Consider the following 16175-nt stretch of genomic DNA (forward strand, 5'->3'; position numbering starts at 1 on the left):
GTTTAGTAGAAATTAGTAGAGCAGGCCACAGCCTTTCCCTTTTCCATAAATGTCTGCAACTTGTTCCTTTGATAGGTTTATTTTATACTAAATAAGCAAAAAGAACCTACTGGTTTTCATTCCATAAATGTAATTAAGGTCATTGCTGTATATGCATCTATAGACAAACACCAAAGTCACAGTTGGTAAATTGTTTTGGTAAATTCTAATACTGACCTCAAATTGATAATGATGATAGCAGTAGCCAAGGGGAAATTTAGCCAATGGATTTTTGCTCAGTACATAGGGAAATGTATTTGGCCAAGTCTTAACTACTCGTGTGATAAAAAGTATTGATTCCTATGATTCCTTACCCTCTCTGAGTTCCTGTTATGTGTGACTATGCAAATATGTTATTCCTTGAGAAATACCTTTTTGTTTTTTTAAGATTTTATTATTTATTTGACACAGAGATGACAAGTAGGCAGAGAGAGAGGGGGAAGCAGGCTCCCTGCTGAGCAGAGAACCTCATACTGGGTTTTGATCCAGGACCCTGAGATCATGACCAATGGCAGAGGCTTAACGCCCTGAGCCTTCCAGGAGCCTGGAGAAATAGCTTTAATGATCTGAAAGGACTCCCTTCACTCACAAGTTCAAAAAGCCTACCTGTAGCAAGTTGTAATTGCAGTAGAAGTGTCTACTAGGAAATATAGGGAAGTGTCATTGAGCACAAGAGAATTTCATCTACAATAATTTTTATTTTAAGATTTTACTTATTTATTTGACAGCACAAGCAGGGGAGCGGTGGGCACAGGGGAGAGGGAGAAGCAGGTTCCTCGATGAGCAGGGAGCCTGACATGGGGTTGGATCCCAGGATCCTGGGATTATGACCTGAGTGGAAGGCAAATGTTAGCCGACAGAGCCATGCAAGCGTCCCCTACCTACAATAAAATTAATTCCTTTCTAGTGTAACTGCTATTACCAGGAGATTATTCTCTTTCAGCCTATGTTTCTTTTCTTTTTTTTTTTTTTTTTTTAAAGATTTTATTTATTTATTTGACAGAGAGAGATCACAAGTAGGCAGAGAGGCAGGCAGAGAGAGGAGGAAGCAGGCTCCCTGCTGAGCAGAGAGCCCCATGCGGGACTCCATTCCAGGACCCTGAGATCATGACCTGAGCCGAAGGCAGCGGCTTAACCCACTGAGCCACCCAGGCACCCTCAGCCTATGTTTCTAAGGCTGTCCTCTGATGACCCTCTTCACTTCTAATCTCTCCTCGAAGGCTTCCATCATGTGCTCTATCGGTACTCACACTTTTGAGCCTGTTGGTTAATTTGGGGTCTTTAAAAAATAGTCTTCCCTAAACCCTGTTCATTTATGTGAGACTCTCAGGCCCCTGTACTGTCAAACCCAACACTGGAAAACTTGCAACTTAAGCATTAGGATTAGAAGCATCTAGAATATATATAACCTACGTTGGTCTTATGCTGATATTCTGAGTGGTGAGGTGTGTATAAAGGACTGTGAAAACGCACTCTCATTCCAAAAAAAATGATTTTTGTTGCAGCTTTGATTTATAATATCTCTTCACTCATATGGGGGGATGGTGGTTGCCTGTAACCACATTAAGCCCTATTCCTGACCATCGTGATTGAGGACATTCTGATTACATAACATATGTTGGGGCTGGATTTAAGCAGTTCGACAGAACTCGGAAAACGGATTCAAACTCCTTAAAATACTCCTTCCTCTTTCCCGTCCCCAAGGAACCGGCCGCATTCAAGATGGCTTCCCTAAACAGGTAACTAAATGTTTTCGTTTAGAGCGCCCCCACCGGCGGGGGTTTAAAAAAAAAAAAAAAAAAAAAAGATGCCGAGAGGCCTAAACGCCTGCGAACTGAGCAGTCAAAGGCAAGCTGCCGCCAGATTTTATTTTCAATCAGGCATATCTGTGGTTGCCTACGTACCCTTCTCAGCCTTTTAGGACCTCCTACTCTCGAGAGACTTCCTGGATGGCACTCACACTACCTTGCTGGAAGAGGCCGGGCGTTAGCCCTGCCATTGGTGGGTTGCGGGGTAGGTGGGCGGAGCCGAGGGAGAATGGACTACCAGCAATCTAGATTGAGGCGAGGGCTGGCCATGCTCCGCCGGAAGGCGCCTTGTTCTCCGAGAGGGTGAGTTGAAACGCTGGCTGGAAAGGAAGCACCGGGACTTGTTCAGGTAGGCTTCCCGTTCACGCCTGCTCATCACTGTCGGTCCAAGAGTCTTTGCAAAACTAAAGCTCTTAGAACTGGTTTCAGTAACTCATCCTCCTCCTCGCTCCCCCGCTCCTTACGCGTCCCTCAGTTGTGAGGGATCAGGTGCTGGGTGATGCTCTGGACTGAACCATTCTCTTTTGTGAAAGGCCGGGGGAGAGGGCGGCTGCTGGGCCACGGGGCCTGAGTTGGGCCAAGTCGAGAAGGGGGCTGCCCCGCCGCTGTGGGGTTTTTAGGGCTTGTCATTGCATTACTGGGCGTGGTGTAGATTTGAGGCAGCTCCTTGTTCTCCTTGCCCCTTGAACGGAGAGAAAACTCCCCGGCTCCTTTTGGTTACTCCATACTTTGGTCTCAGAAGTGGGAGGTTAGGGTTTTTTTCTTTTTTCTTTTTTCTCTTCGTATTTTAATAATAAAGGTGGGTAGGAAATGTTGGGGTGAGCGTGTGCACATTGTTATACGTTATTAGGTATAATTTTTGTGGGTCTTTGGGAGGGAAGATCGGGTTTTTGAAGAGTGTTTATAGATGGTGGGACAAGAGGAGCTTCAGCTTTGCATTTCCATTGACAGGTCTGCAGAGCTTACTGGTCTTCCGTTGCATTATGTAAACTCTTCACTAGCAGGAGACCCCTCCCCCTGCCTCAGAGCGAATGCAATTTCTTTATTTACCTGTCTCTAGTGTCGCAGGAAATTTTCCAGCCATTGCAGCAGTTGTGCAAGTGCAGCAGCTTCTGCCCTTAAGGGGCAGCCCTGAAGTGATAAAGGGATTCAAAGAAGTGTATAGTGGAAGTGTATGGGTGTTTAGCAGACCAATCTTTTTTAAATGATTGAGTATATTGAGCTAGTTGTCGGAGACTTAAGGACTTGATGTCTTGTCCTAATGGAATTGCCCCAGATTCAAGCCATAGGAGCTGCGTTTTCAGTGTCTACTGCATCCTACTCTCCCACCAGCATCCACAAATTATTTACTCATCGTGTTGTTCTGAGCCTGTCGGTTCAGTCAGGGATTCTCTGACTGGGTTATCCTTAGAGTCGGCTGAGGTCCTCTGGGGTGTGGGACAGTTCAGGTGCTAGACGGTGAGTTTGGGATTTGAATACGGCCCTCTGTTAGTTAATTAGATAATGTCTTCTGCTAAGGAATTTCTTTTGTAGTGCTCACCAGACTTTAGAACAAATTGCAGTATTTGGGACTTATCCCACCTCTTAAAAGAGAATTATAAAGAAAACATTTTCTATTTAGGAAGACCTGAGTTGCAAGAGTGGCATGCCAGTGGGTCTGCAAGGCATGATGAAGGACATTGGCCAAAGAGAGGGTAGGTGTGTGTGAAGAGACAGGCCTGGCAAAAGGTCTAAAGCTACAGGAGCAAAGGAGTAATGGATTGGGATCTGGGAGTTGATGGAGCAGTGTATGGGTACTTGCACAGTTCACACCTTCCCCGTGTTTGATGTATGATGTACATCTCGCCTTTTCATTTTTCAGCTCTCAAATTGACAAAATCCACTTATTTAGATATGGTTAGAAAATGATAGAAATTTATTGAACTGGTGTGAATCACCAGGAAAGACAGATCTTGTATTTTCTGGGACAGCCTTCTCTGCATCACCACCAGGTGATGGGGTGGAAGAATCTTGGCATTGTGGTCACCACCACTGAAGAGTTTTAGTTATAAGAGGGAAAAAATATGATATTTTATATGGAGGGTCTGATAGGTAAGATGGAGTTTCCCATAGGTAAGGTAGGACCCTGAGGGGGAATCAGTCTTTAAAAGAAATCATTGTACCCATTTCCTTTGAAAAGGATGAGGTTTTTTTTTTCTTTTTTAAAGCTAAACTATCACATAAGATTAATTTGTGGGTGCCAAGAACTGTACTTGCTTACTGAAAGAATGAGATTTGATATTGTCATCTGTGGAAGGACTATAACATTCTTAGAGCATTGAGATGAATGTTAATGTTTTGAAGATACTGTTTGTCCACTGCCCTCCAAGAGTTGTCTTCTGAGCCTACATTGAGCCTGATATCTGGGGGATAAACAAGAAAAATATTTTCTGGCCCCTCATCCTTACTCCTAAAAGTCACTCCACTTCCGGAGTTGCATTTGGACAAGTCCCTGATCTGCAGGTCTTTGCATGACCTACCTTGCACTACTGTGACCAACCTAGTATTTACTGTTTTATCATTAGCAGTCGATTCATTGATACAGTGTCACTTCATATTCTATTTGGTTTAACCTTTTACATCTCTTCTTTGATTAATTTTTCATTCTTTTTCTCACAAAGTTGGTGGTCTTCCTTTCAAACTTCTGTTAACAATTTTGTTCACTTTGCTTTTTGTTTTGATATTGTGATATTTTTGCTTCTGTCTTGTTGAGGCCTTTTAAAGAGAAGCAGAGACCCTACTTTTCAAGATGTGTTCTTCTGGTATCTGGTACTCAAGTGACAGTGTATTTTTATATAACAAAGCTGTTGTACAGCTGTTTACTATTGTCTAAAGGTTTATTTGATCATTTATTACATTCTAAGTTTTATCCTGGATAACCTTTCCCCATCTTAACCTTTGTTTTGTTTTGTGTGTACAGGTGTATCAAGTTGTAATTGTGCTCTTTTTTGTGTTTTCTCACTCTTTCATATTGCCTGTAAGATTTTCATTGTAAGAGCTCCTGGGTGGCTCAGTGATTAAGCATCTGCTTTCCGCTCAGGTCATGATCCCAGGGTCCTGGGATCGAGCCCCGCATGGGGCTCCCTGCTTGCCCGGAAGCCTGCTTCTCCCTCCCCCTCTACCCAACTCCCCCTGCTTCTGTTCCCTCTCTAGCTATGTCTCTCTGTGTCAAATAAATAAATAAAATCTTAAAAAAAAGATTTTCATTGTATTTTTGTTGCAAAATAAGCCTGCCTCTTTGTAGTTAACTGGATGTTTTCAATTTAAACTACAAAGTGTGTTAGTCTCTGAGATTTCTCATGAAGCTGTTCTGTAGGTAACATTTCTTTTGCCCTCTTTATTTATCCACTATTTTCTATCCTTCACTATGCTCTTGGTTGTTTAATGTCACATGAAGGAAAATGGTCAACTTTAAAATATCTTTTTTTTTAGACTGATAATTCTATGCCTTTTATTTAGTGTTTTTTTTTTTTTTTAAGATTTTATTTATTGATTTGACAGAGACACAGCGAGAGAGGGAACACAGGTGAGTGGGAGAGGGAGAAGCAGACTTCCCACTGAGCAGGGAGCCAATGTGAGGCTCATCCCAGGACCCAGGGATTATGATCATGACCTAAGCCAAAGGCAGATGCTTAACGACTGAGCCACCCAGGTACCCCATTCAGTTTTGTTTTGTTTTTTTTTTTTAAAGATTTTATTTATTTATTTGAGAGAGAGACAGTGAGAGAGAGCATGAGTGAGGAGAAGGTCAGAGAGCGAAACAGACTACCCATGGAGCTGGGAGCCCGATGTGGGACTCGATCCCGGGACTCTGGGATCTTGACCTGAGCCGAAGGCAGTTGTCCAACCAACTGAGCCACCCAGGCATCCCCCATTCAGTTTTTTTTAAGACTGATTTTAAAATATCTTAATTCTTGTCTTCAGATTGCAGCAGGAGCTTTTAAAAATAAAGCAGTTAATTTCTACATACCAATGTATGTTACGGTATAATAAAAAAAAAAAAAGCAGACATAAACAGAAAATGGACTGGCATTGATAATTGCTTTCCATTTGTCTTCAGCAGGAATGGATATTTTGAAATATATTCCAAGCAGTAGAGTGGCATAGGGAATCTAGACAATGTTCTAACCCCTTCAAATTCAGACTATTCAAGTATAATCTCATTAGTTTGTTTGATAAGAGTTTCCAGAACAGGAGACTCACTCATAATCTAAGTACCAAAAAAAAACCCACCAAAATTTAAAAAATTACTTATTCTTATGCTTAATTATTAGGAAAAGATTGGTTTTATCATTGAAGAATGAAACATCCCTGGGGCTCCTGGGTGGGTCAGTTGGTTAAGCATCTGACTCTTGGTTTCTGCTCAGGTCATGATCAGGGGTCATGGGATTAAGCCCCAAGTGGGGCTCTGTGCTCAGAGGGAATTTGCTTGAGGTTTCTCTTCTTCTACACCTTCCCCCACATGGTCTCCCTCTCTGAAATAAATAAATAAGTCTTAAAAAAAAAAAAAAAAAAAAAAAAAGAATGATACATCCCTGACTTATCCCCTCTGTATATTTCTGGAGAAATTTACTATTTACTGTGTATGGTTTCATTTCATTCGATATTTTCAGTGTTCATTTCATTTTAAAAAGGTAATTAAATGACATACTACTGAAATAGTCACTGGGTGATAATGGGACTGTGCTTTTTGTCTCTCCTGTATGTCAGTTACATATATGTAATAGTTCTAATCTTTTTGGTAATGTCCCAATATTCTAGTAATTTGTAATTCTGTAATAACACCTTTTTGTTTTGAGAGTCTGTAATTCTCCTAAGCCTATGTCAGTATCTTTCTGAAAAAGGTTATATATTAACTGAATTCTTAATTTCATCCGGGAGGAAGGACATTCAGGAGCTGTAGTCTTAACGGGTTTCTCAAATTTTCTTTCATGGTCATTATAGTAAACCTTTGGAATATCCTGCTTTTATTTTTTCTTCTACTACTTACTTTGGGAATGCACTATGTCTTTGGGGATTATTCCTTTGGGACATACTCAGTAGTACATTGCCCCATTAGTAACATGGGAATTTCATTTTGGTTGGTTCTAGAAGAAACTAATGAATTCAGTAATTGAGCTGCCTATTTAGAGCCCAGATCATAACAGAATTTCTTAGTAGAACATAATCTAAATTTTCTAGTACAGGTATCAGATATACAGCAGTAAAACATCAATCTAAGTAAACTGAATGGGAAGATTTTTCTGGATTTTTGAACAGGGGCTGCCAAATTCCATGAGCATGAACCCTTCACTCAGTGTTTTCTTCTTCATTGCTTCCATGCAGTATTTAGTTATTCTTTATTCTCCTTGTCTGGGGAGTGGAGCACATGAGTCATTTCTTTGTTTATTTACACATCAATTCTCATATAAAATGTAGTGCTTTTGCCTGTTTTTCAGGTATACTTCCTGTTGGCGGGGGTTGAGGGGGCGCCTTCTTCATGAGGCCTTAAATATGTATTGGTAATGGTCGCTTCCATTCACAGCTGTCCTGAAAGTCATGGGAGTCAAGAGTCAAGGTGGTTGGATCTGGCCATGTGAACTATCAAGGGGCAGCCTAGTCAGTTGGAGACCTATATGTTCCACAGCAGGCATTGTGAAATAAGTGAAGTACTGTAAGATAGACACTGGCTTCATTCCTACAAACACAAAAAATGATTAATTGAATTACCTGTATGTTGCTCTAGACACTAGGGCTAGTTGAAGTCTTCTCCATAGTTTTAAGGTTAAAGGGCTGTACTGCTTTCTCAGAGTCTTTTCATCCTGCCCAGCAGTCCTGCTATTCTAATTGTGAAACTTTTACATCTATTTCAGTATCCCACCATTCTGCTTAACAGACCAGCACAGCCAAGTCTCTAAGGAGTAATTCTGCTTTGAGAGAGACTTTTAATGGTACACTTTGAAATTATTGGATAGGAAAGAATAAACTGCTTTCCATTTTGCCTACTATGTGCCAAACATTGTACATTATTTTTTAATCTTCAGAGTAACCCTGAAATGTGTGTGATGTTAGCTTCATTTTACAGAAGAGAAAAAATAAGTCTTATGAGGTTAGGTAACTTAGCCAGGAGTAGGACTCTGGTCTGTCCCAACTTCAAAACCCCATTCATGATCCAGCCTACCCACACCGAAAAGTTTAGTGCTGACCCCTATGTCTTTGGGAACAGTCTTTGACCACAAGAGGCCAAGTAGGCATTTAGGTAGCCTGTTATAGCTGTACCTTTCACAGTTGAAGAACCTTGAGAATGTAAGATTTATTTTTGTCTTTGTATCTCTGTTAAAAGGGAAAAAAATAATAGTTTGTTTCCATTAACTTAGTTGAAGATAAGATTATGTGAAATACTTTAAGTTCTTTTTTTTTTTAAAAGATTTTATTTACTTATTAGACAGAGATCACAAGTAGGCAGAGAGGCAGGCAGAGAGAGAGGAGGAAGCAGGCTCCCTGCTGAGCAGAGAGCCTGATGCCTTGATCCCAGGACCTGGGATCATGACCCAAGGCGAAGGGAGAGGTTTTAACCCATTGAGCCACCCAGGCGCCCCGGAATACTTTAAGTTCTGCAGAGGAAATTCACTTGGTCAGTCTTGCAAATAACTATTTTTTAGCCAATGCAAGTCAAACTAGTCCACTAAATTTAAATTTTCATTAGTCTCATGTCACTGGGGTCATTTTTTGTGCCTGGAGGCACAAGTGTAATAATAACAGTGCTTTAAAATGTTTCTCCTCCCTTCACCACATACACTTTTTTAACATAAATGTTGCAATGAAACAATACCTCATATATAATTAAGTAAATATTTATATTTTTCTGTTAGGCTGAACAAATGCACATATACTTAGCCCAGTTAAAATGGGGCATGCAAGAGTGCTGTGTGTGTGTGGTGGGGGACCTTAAGGAGGACCAGGACTTTGTTACCTTAATTTGTATATATTGTTACTTATGCTGGCTTGCCCACAAGTGGCATCACACAAGGTGGATATATTGATCCAGTTAGATGTTCCTCAGTTGGAACCCAGAATATTATTTTCATCTTGGTGACCATGTGCCAGTGAAGAAGAACTTTTCTAGTGAATTTGGCCTAAGGGCAGTGATCCTTAAAGATGAAGCTCTTACTTTCTATCTTCAGACTTATGCTAAAACTCTAGAATTTTATTGGAAAAAAAGTCCACAATGAGACTGATTTGAAAATGAATCCATACCCTATGTTTGGGTCATATGGGTGTATTGTCATCTATTTGTCTCTTGCCACAGCATTAAATTGGCCACCACTGAGGCTTTATAGTCCTGAGCCTAAAGGAAATCACTAAAATTTCATTACTTTTAACAGTAATTATCACACTGTGGAAAAGTCTTATGTATATTGCATGTAGCCCAGGTTCTAAAAGGATTTTATAATGCCTCTTCTGAATGTTTCTGGTAGAAAACATGCCTCTGCCTGTTTACTATCTCTACAGTCTGAGAGAAGCCCTTGCTGTTGCTCAGAAACCTCCCCATTACCTCTCCACAGCCCCACTCCCACACACCTTTGGCTGGATGTTGAAAATACACTCCTTCAAGAAAAGTACATTAAATGCCCACCTGATAAGCAAAGGGAATATTGTAATCAACAAATCACACAGTTCTTGCCTTTGTGGAACTTACATTCTAATGGGAGGGATCAAATAATTATATAATCAGTTATTCAATCCATGCTATAAAAAGTTGTGGATATTCAGGGGAATTTATAATAGGGGCATATAACCTGAAGCATAATATAATAAAGTATTTAAGAAATGTGACATCTGAAGCCACATAGCCTAAATTTGAATCTAGAACCAATTTTCACTAGCTGTGGGATATTGGGCAAATTACTTAATCTCTTGGTGCCTCAGTTTCCTGTTTCCTCAGTTTCCTCTGTTAAAAAAGTTGCTTCAGGCTTAATTAAATATGTTAATGCATTTTCATTGTTTAGAAGAGTGCTGGGTATGAAATGTATGTGTACTCAACAAATTTGGCTGTTTTTTGTTGGAACAACTGGGAAAGCTTTTCTTTGAAATGATGTTGTTAAAGTGAGCTTTGAAGGGTACATAAGAGGTAAATAGGCAGAATAGAGAGGAACCAGTTAGAAGGCACTTGGAATACTTCAGGGAATTGAGGATGGTAAATTGATCCAGAATGGCGCTAGAGACAGAGTGGATGCATTTGAGAGATATTTAAGAGGTAAAGGTAGGATTTTAAAATAATGGATATGGAAAAAAAATAAAAATTAAAAAAATTTAAAAAATGGATTATTTTCTGGTCTCTGCATCTGTGACCGAAAGGGAGATGCTGGAGAATGATTACCCTTCTTGTGTATGTGCATGTGCGGTGGTGGGAATGAAGGAGACTGTAGGGAGGGAATGCCTGGGTGGCTTAATGGTTAAGCATCACACTCTTGATTTCACTTCAGGTCACGATCTCAAGGGGGTGAGATCGAGCCCTTGTGCTCAGTGCTGAATTTGCTTAAGATTCTCTTGTCTACTCCCTCCACTCCTTCCCCAACTCACACGAGCATGCTTTCTCTCTTTCTCAAATAAATAAATCTTTTTTTAAAAAAGATAAGTCTGTTATAGGAAGAGTTAGACAGGTGGGTCTGCTGAGGAGACTGGAGACACTATCAAGAAAAGCCATTGAGTAAGCAAGTAGACCTCTTTCCAAGAGATATAACTGTATAGATAATTTGTTGAAGGAAATACTAATAGTTGAGGCCATGTGTGTAAATTAGACATTCTTGAAAAAAAGTGTAGAGTGAGAGTTAAAGAGGGCCTTAGGGCCAAACCTTCGTGAACTTCCAACAATGAAAGACTGGTAGAAGAGAAGAGTAGTAAAGTAGAAGCAGCCAGAGAGGCCAGAAGGAAAACCAGAAAAGTCATTCTGATGTCCTGGAAGCAATCCAAAAAAAAGTGAGAGTGGGAGAGGTGTTTCTAAGATCTTTGTGTCCCTTCTTTGGATCCCTGGGAGTATTCATTTAGGTTTGTTAACACTCAAGGTTGGATATTCATGACTTTAGAACGTACCTCTATAGCAGGTTTAGGCTGACTGAGCCAGTTAGTTGAACATAATCTTCAGACTTTAGAATCTAAAGTGTAGTTATTCCTGTTTGCCTTAGATTAGATTTAAAATAGAGGAAGAGAGCCTGAGTGCACATTCATTCAAGTACCTAGATATTAGCCTCCTGAAATTAACAAATTATTTTGGTGATTCCCTCAAAGGCTGACTAGCATCTCTTAGGTACCTAGAAACACTGGCAAAACCAAAATTTTTCCCCAGTGATTTATCCAGCAACGTTTGTTGAGTATCTCCTAGGACATAGTGTTTATATGCCAAATACTGTGTTTGGTGTTTTATTAATCTTCATTAATGGCCCTGTAACTTGATTCTCCTTTGTACAGAAGAATGAACTAGACTCAAAAAGGTTAATTTACTTGGTGGGATGGAAATTTGAACCCAGATCCCTCTGATTTCAAAGCTCATTATAACTTTATGTACAAGTATAACTACAATATAAAATAGAAGATGCTTATCCTAAAAGAGTGCTTAACAAAATGCCACGGAAGCTCAAAAGGAACTGATTACTTTGGGCTTGACAATGAAAAGTAAGGATTAGAAGGATTTTTGCTTTTGTTTGATAGAATTCATCACCTTTTCCCCCTGCAATTCTCTACTCTTGTTTGCTTCTGTGACATTGCACTGTTTGCTTCTCTAGTTTTCTTTTTCTCCCTACTTAGTTGTAGCTTATTCTGATTCTTTTTTTATTTAACTTTTTTTTAAAAAGGTTTTATTTATTTATTTGACAGAGATTACAAGTAGGCAGAGAGGCAGACAGAGAGAGGGAGGGAAGCAGGCTCTCTGCTGAGCAGAGAGGCCGATGTGGGGCTCGATCCGAAGACCCTGAGACCATGACCTGAGCTGAAGGCAGAGGCTTAAGCCACTGAGCCACCCAGGTGCCCCTAACTTTTTAAAGTTGTTTTTTTTTTAAAGATTTTATTATTTGACAGAGATCACAACTAGGCAGAGAGGCAGAGAGAGGGGAAGGGAAGCAGGCTCCTTGCCAAACAGAGAGTCCGACGTGGGGCTCCATCCCAGGACCCTGGGACCATGACCCAAGCCGAAGGCAGAGGCTTTAACCCACTGAGCCACCCAGGCGACCTTTTTAAAGTTTTATTTAAATTCTAGTTAGTTAGCATTCAGTGTAGTATTAGTTTCAGGTATACAATATAGTGATTCAACAGATCTATATAACACCTGGTGCTCATCACTGCAAGTGTACTCCTTAATCTCCATCACCTATTTTACCCCTTCTCCCCCCTTAAGTAGGTCCCATGCTGAACTTGGAGTTTGAATTCACAACCCTGACATCAAGAGTTGCATGCTGTATTGACTGAGCCAGCCCAGTGTCCTGCTTACTCTGATTCTTAAATCTTTTGTTTTGTTAAGTAATCTCTACCCCCAACTTGGGGCTTGAATTCACAACCCCAAGATCAAGAGTTGCTTGCTCTGGGGTACCTGGGTGGCTTACTCAGTTAAGCATTTGACCTTTGATTTCCACTTAGGTCATGATCTCAGGGTCATGAGATTAGCCCCATGTAAGGTTCTACACTGCATACGGAGCCTGCTTAAGATTCTCTCCCTCTCCCCCACCCCCTAAAAAGAGCCTCATGCTCTTCGACTGAACCAGCCAGGCATCCCTGATTCTTAAATCCTGATGTTTTCCTGGGTTCCTCCTTGACTTTCTCACTCTACCTCAAAAAAATCTCAACATGGGTTTCCAGCTAAGTGTTTTGTTTAGGCTGCAGAGTGTTAAAAAAAATTTTTTTTTAATTAGTTGTCTACATTTAAAACCTAGATTTACATAAAACTCTATTTCTGGCATTTGAAAAAAATCTGAAGTTCTCGCTCAACCTTGGATGTGCATTTCCATATGGCAACACTTAACTAGAGCTGACTAGCAGCTACTCTGTTTGGAATGGTCATGGATTCTTTAGTCTTTCACAGAACCCAGCATTCTGTCTTGTCTCCCCAACAGTATTGGTGCAGTTTTTTGTATACTTGCTCTATTCTACATACTCCTTGGGTAAGCTCCACTGTTAAAACTACTGTTTAGATACTGAGAATTCTAAATTATCACCAGCTAACTTCTAGATTTATACATCCATTCTCCTATCAAATATCACTACTTAGCCTGCTCTAGGCAACTCAGACTCAACATGACTGGATGCAACGTGGCTGAACTCATCTTTCTCTCTAAACTGTAGGTTCTGTGCATTTTTTTTTTTTTTAAGATTTTAATTTATTTGACAGAGAGAGACAGGGAGAGAGACACAACAAGAGAAGGAACACAAATAGGGGGAGTGAGAGAGGGAGAAGCAGGCCTCCCCCTGAGCAGGGAGCCCGATGTGGGTCTCGATCCTAGGACTCTGGGATCATGACCTGAGCCGAAGGCAGACGCTCAACGACTGAGCCACCCAGGTGCCCGGTTCTGCGCATTTTTATCCCTGAAGTGTTACTTGGCTCTGTCCTTTCCTTATCATTACCTTTTGACTCACATTGCTGTGATTCAGGCACTAATCACCTTATTAGGGTTCTTGGTTACAAACAACAGAAATCATCTTTTGGCTAACTTAAGCAGAAAGGTGATTTATTGGAAAAATATTCTGTGGCTCACAAAATCGATATGAATGCTAGACAGCCTGGTTTAGAAAATGATCTGAAACTAAAGGGAGGTTAGAAACAGAGGACATGTCCAAGGTCATACCACTGAATAGTGTTTTTAGGGTGCTGTAGTAGAACTCAAGGGTCTGTCACTGCTGAGTGTTGTTTAGCTGGTTGGTTCTGGGTTTTTGTATTACCTCTGCAAAGTCAAATTTCTCTGAAGGACTGTCCACTTAAGCTAGTCTAGATCATGTGTGTACTTTGTCTTTGCCAGGAAGAGGAAGTGGGACCCCTCCCTACCCCCACTCTGATTTCCCATCTCCTCTAACAGCCTGTAGTGGGAGGTAAGATCTAGCCTTCCATTGAGACTTTTACCCTGAGCTATTCTTCAGTGTAGGAAAGGGGCTTTTGTTGCTGAGCAGGGGGGAAAAAATCAAATTTCTACCATACAGCTTTTTTTTTTTTTAAGATTTTATTTATTTATTTATTTATATTTATTTTTTTTTTAAAGATCTTTTAATTTATTTATTTGACAGATCACAAGTAGGCAGAGAGGCAGGCAAAGAGAGAGAGAGGAGGAAGCAGGCTTTCCGCAGAGCAGAGAGCCCGATGTGGGGCTCGATCCCAGGACCCTAGGATCATGACCTGAGCCGAAGGCAGAGGCTTTAACCCACTGAGCCACCCAGGTGCCCCAAGATTTTATTTATTTATTTGACAGAGAGATCACAAGTAGGCAGAGAGTCAGGCAGAGAGAGAGAGAGAGAGAGAGAGAGAAGCAGGCTCCCCGCTGAGCAAAGAGCCCCATGTGGGGCTTGATCCCAGGACACTGAGATCATGACCGAGCTGAAGGCAGCGGCTTAATCCACTGAGCCACCCAGGTGCCCCTCTACCATACAGCTTTTTTCTAGACTACCACAGCAGCCTCCTAACTGCTTGTGTCCTCTGACCCTTAATTTCCCAAATGTGTTCTCTATTCAGTAGCCAGAGTTTGCCAACCAAAACACAGTTCTGATCATGTCATTCTGTGTTTCAGTGGCTCCTCATCCACCTATCAGAAAATAGTTTAGCATGGTTCCTTGAAAGGTCTGGCCTTAACTTATCCTTTCAATCTCATCCAGTTTCTTTTCATGATTTATACTTCAGCGAGACTGAACTACAGAGTTCCTTAGAGTTTCCTCTACATGTCTCGTGCTATCTGCTGTTGCTGTGCTTTGTTTTGATTTTGCGCTTATTATCCCTACTGCCTGAATACTCCTTTCTTGTAGCCCACTTTACCTTCCTTAGTTAACTGCTGCTTATCTTTTAAGAAATGACTTTTTTTTTTTTTTTAAGATTTTCTTTGTCTATTTGACAGAGCACACAAACAGTGGGAGCTGCAGGCAGAGGGAGAGGGAGAAGCAGGCTCCCCATGGAGCAGGGAGCCTGATGTGGGGCTTGTTGCCAGGACTCTGGGATCATGACCTGAGCCGAAGGCAGTTGCTTAACCAACTGAGCCACCCAGGCGCCCAAGAAATGACTTTCTTGATAACTTTTTCCTTCTAAATTAATCCCTTTCATCTGTATTCCTGTAATAGCCTCTTGCATATTTCATTGCCCTTATCATCTTGTATTATGATTGTTTATATTTGTCACTATTGTCATAATCCCTATTTTCCAACCCCTACCCACATATATACCCAAATATACTCCTACCTGTTGTGAGTTCTTTGAGGGTAGAGATTATGTCTTATTCACCTTTGGTTCTCTAATATTTCCACATTAGTTAGTGTATTATAATCTCAATAAATGTAGATACAGTGAAAAAGCATTTGATACAGATCTTAGGAGATAAATAAGATTTTGTTGAGGCAAAGAAATGAAATAAGGATGGAGTATACTTTGAAGATAGTAGCATTAGCTAGGCTGTAAGAAAAATATAGGACAATAGGAAGCTGGGTTTTTTTTTGTGTTTTGGCAAGTATATAAGTGTAGATGTATAAGGATAGTGGGAAATAAGACTGGAAAGGCAAGATGTAGTCTTGATTTATATCTTAAGTAACAGGGAACCTTTGAAAGTTTTTAAGGAGACTAATTTGAACTGAACTGTGTTTTAGGAAATTAATCTGGTAGCAGAATGGATTCGTAGGGGAAGGGATCAGTTATGAGTTTTTGTTTGTTTGTTTGTTTGTTTTAACATAAGTAACTGCATAAAGAGGTGGCAGCAGAAATAAGAGTTAGATATGTTAATCCTTACTTTCCTCTTAGTTTCATAGTTGAATCACGCATCTCTCTAAGCCTCAGTTTTCTCACTGTACAAGAGGTTTGACTTGATATGATTACCAAAGTCCTTGCCAGCTCCAAAATCTGTTTGTGACATATTTTGAGAGAGTCCGTGGGACTTGGCAAATGATTGGATGGTGGATACAGGTGGAGGTTTCATAAATGCCTTTGAAGTTTTGAGTCTGAGTAAAATGGTATTGTTGTTTCAAGGAGTGGTATTGGTCTTCCTAATAATAGTGGTAATGCTAAGATCTGTAAAAATAGGAGAGCTAAGGTCAAGTTGACCTTCCTCAGTTTTGTCCTAGAGTACAGAAAACAGGATT

General features: G+C 40.6%; 1 protein-coding gene across 4 annotated transcripts in view; it reads left to right on the plus strand.

Annotated features, from left to right (window-relative positions):
* The first annotated feature begins 2076 nt into the window (after window positions 1–2076).
* CHD8 (chromodomain helicase DNA binding protein 8) overlaps window positions 2077–16175 on the plus strand; it is a 63534-nt gene continuing 49435 nt past the window's right edge. For 2 of the 4 annotated variants that reach the window (XM_059180949.1, XM_059180951.1), the window contains exon 1: window positions 2078–2196. The gene's annotated coding sequence lies outside the window, so the exon portion shown is untranslated. Of the gene's footprint in view, window positions 2197–16175 lie in introns of all 4 variants that reach the window. The other 2 variants (XM_059180952.1, XM_059180954.1) reach the window with 2 other exon arrangements.

Source organism: Mustela lutreola, chromosome 7 (assembly GCF_030435805.1).
Source record: "Mustela lutreola isolate mMusLut2 chromosome 7, mMusLut2.pri, whole genome shotgun sequence".
Taxonomy (NCBI): Eukaryota; Metazoa; Chordata; class Mammalia; order Carnivora; family Mustelidae; genus Mustela; species Mustela lutreola.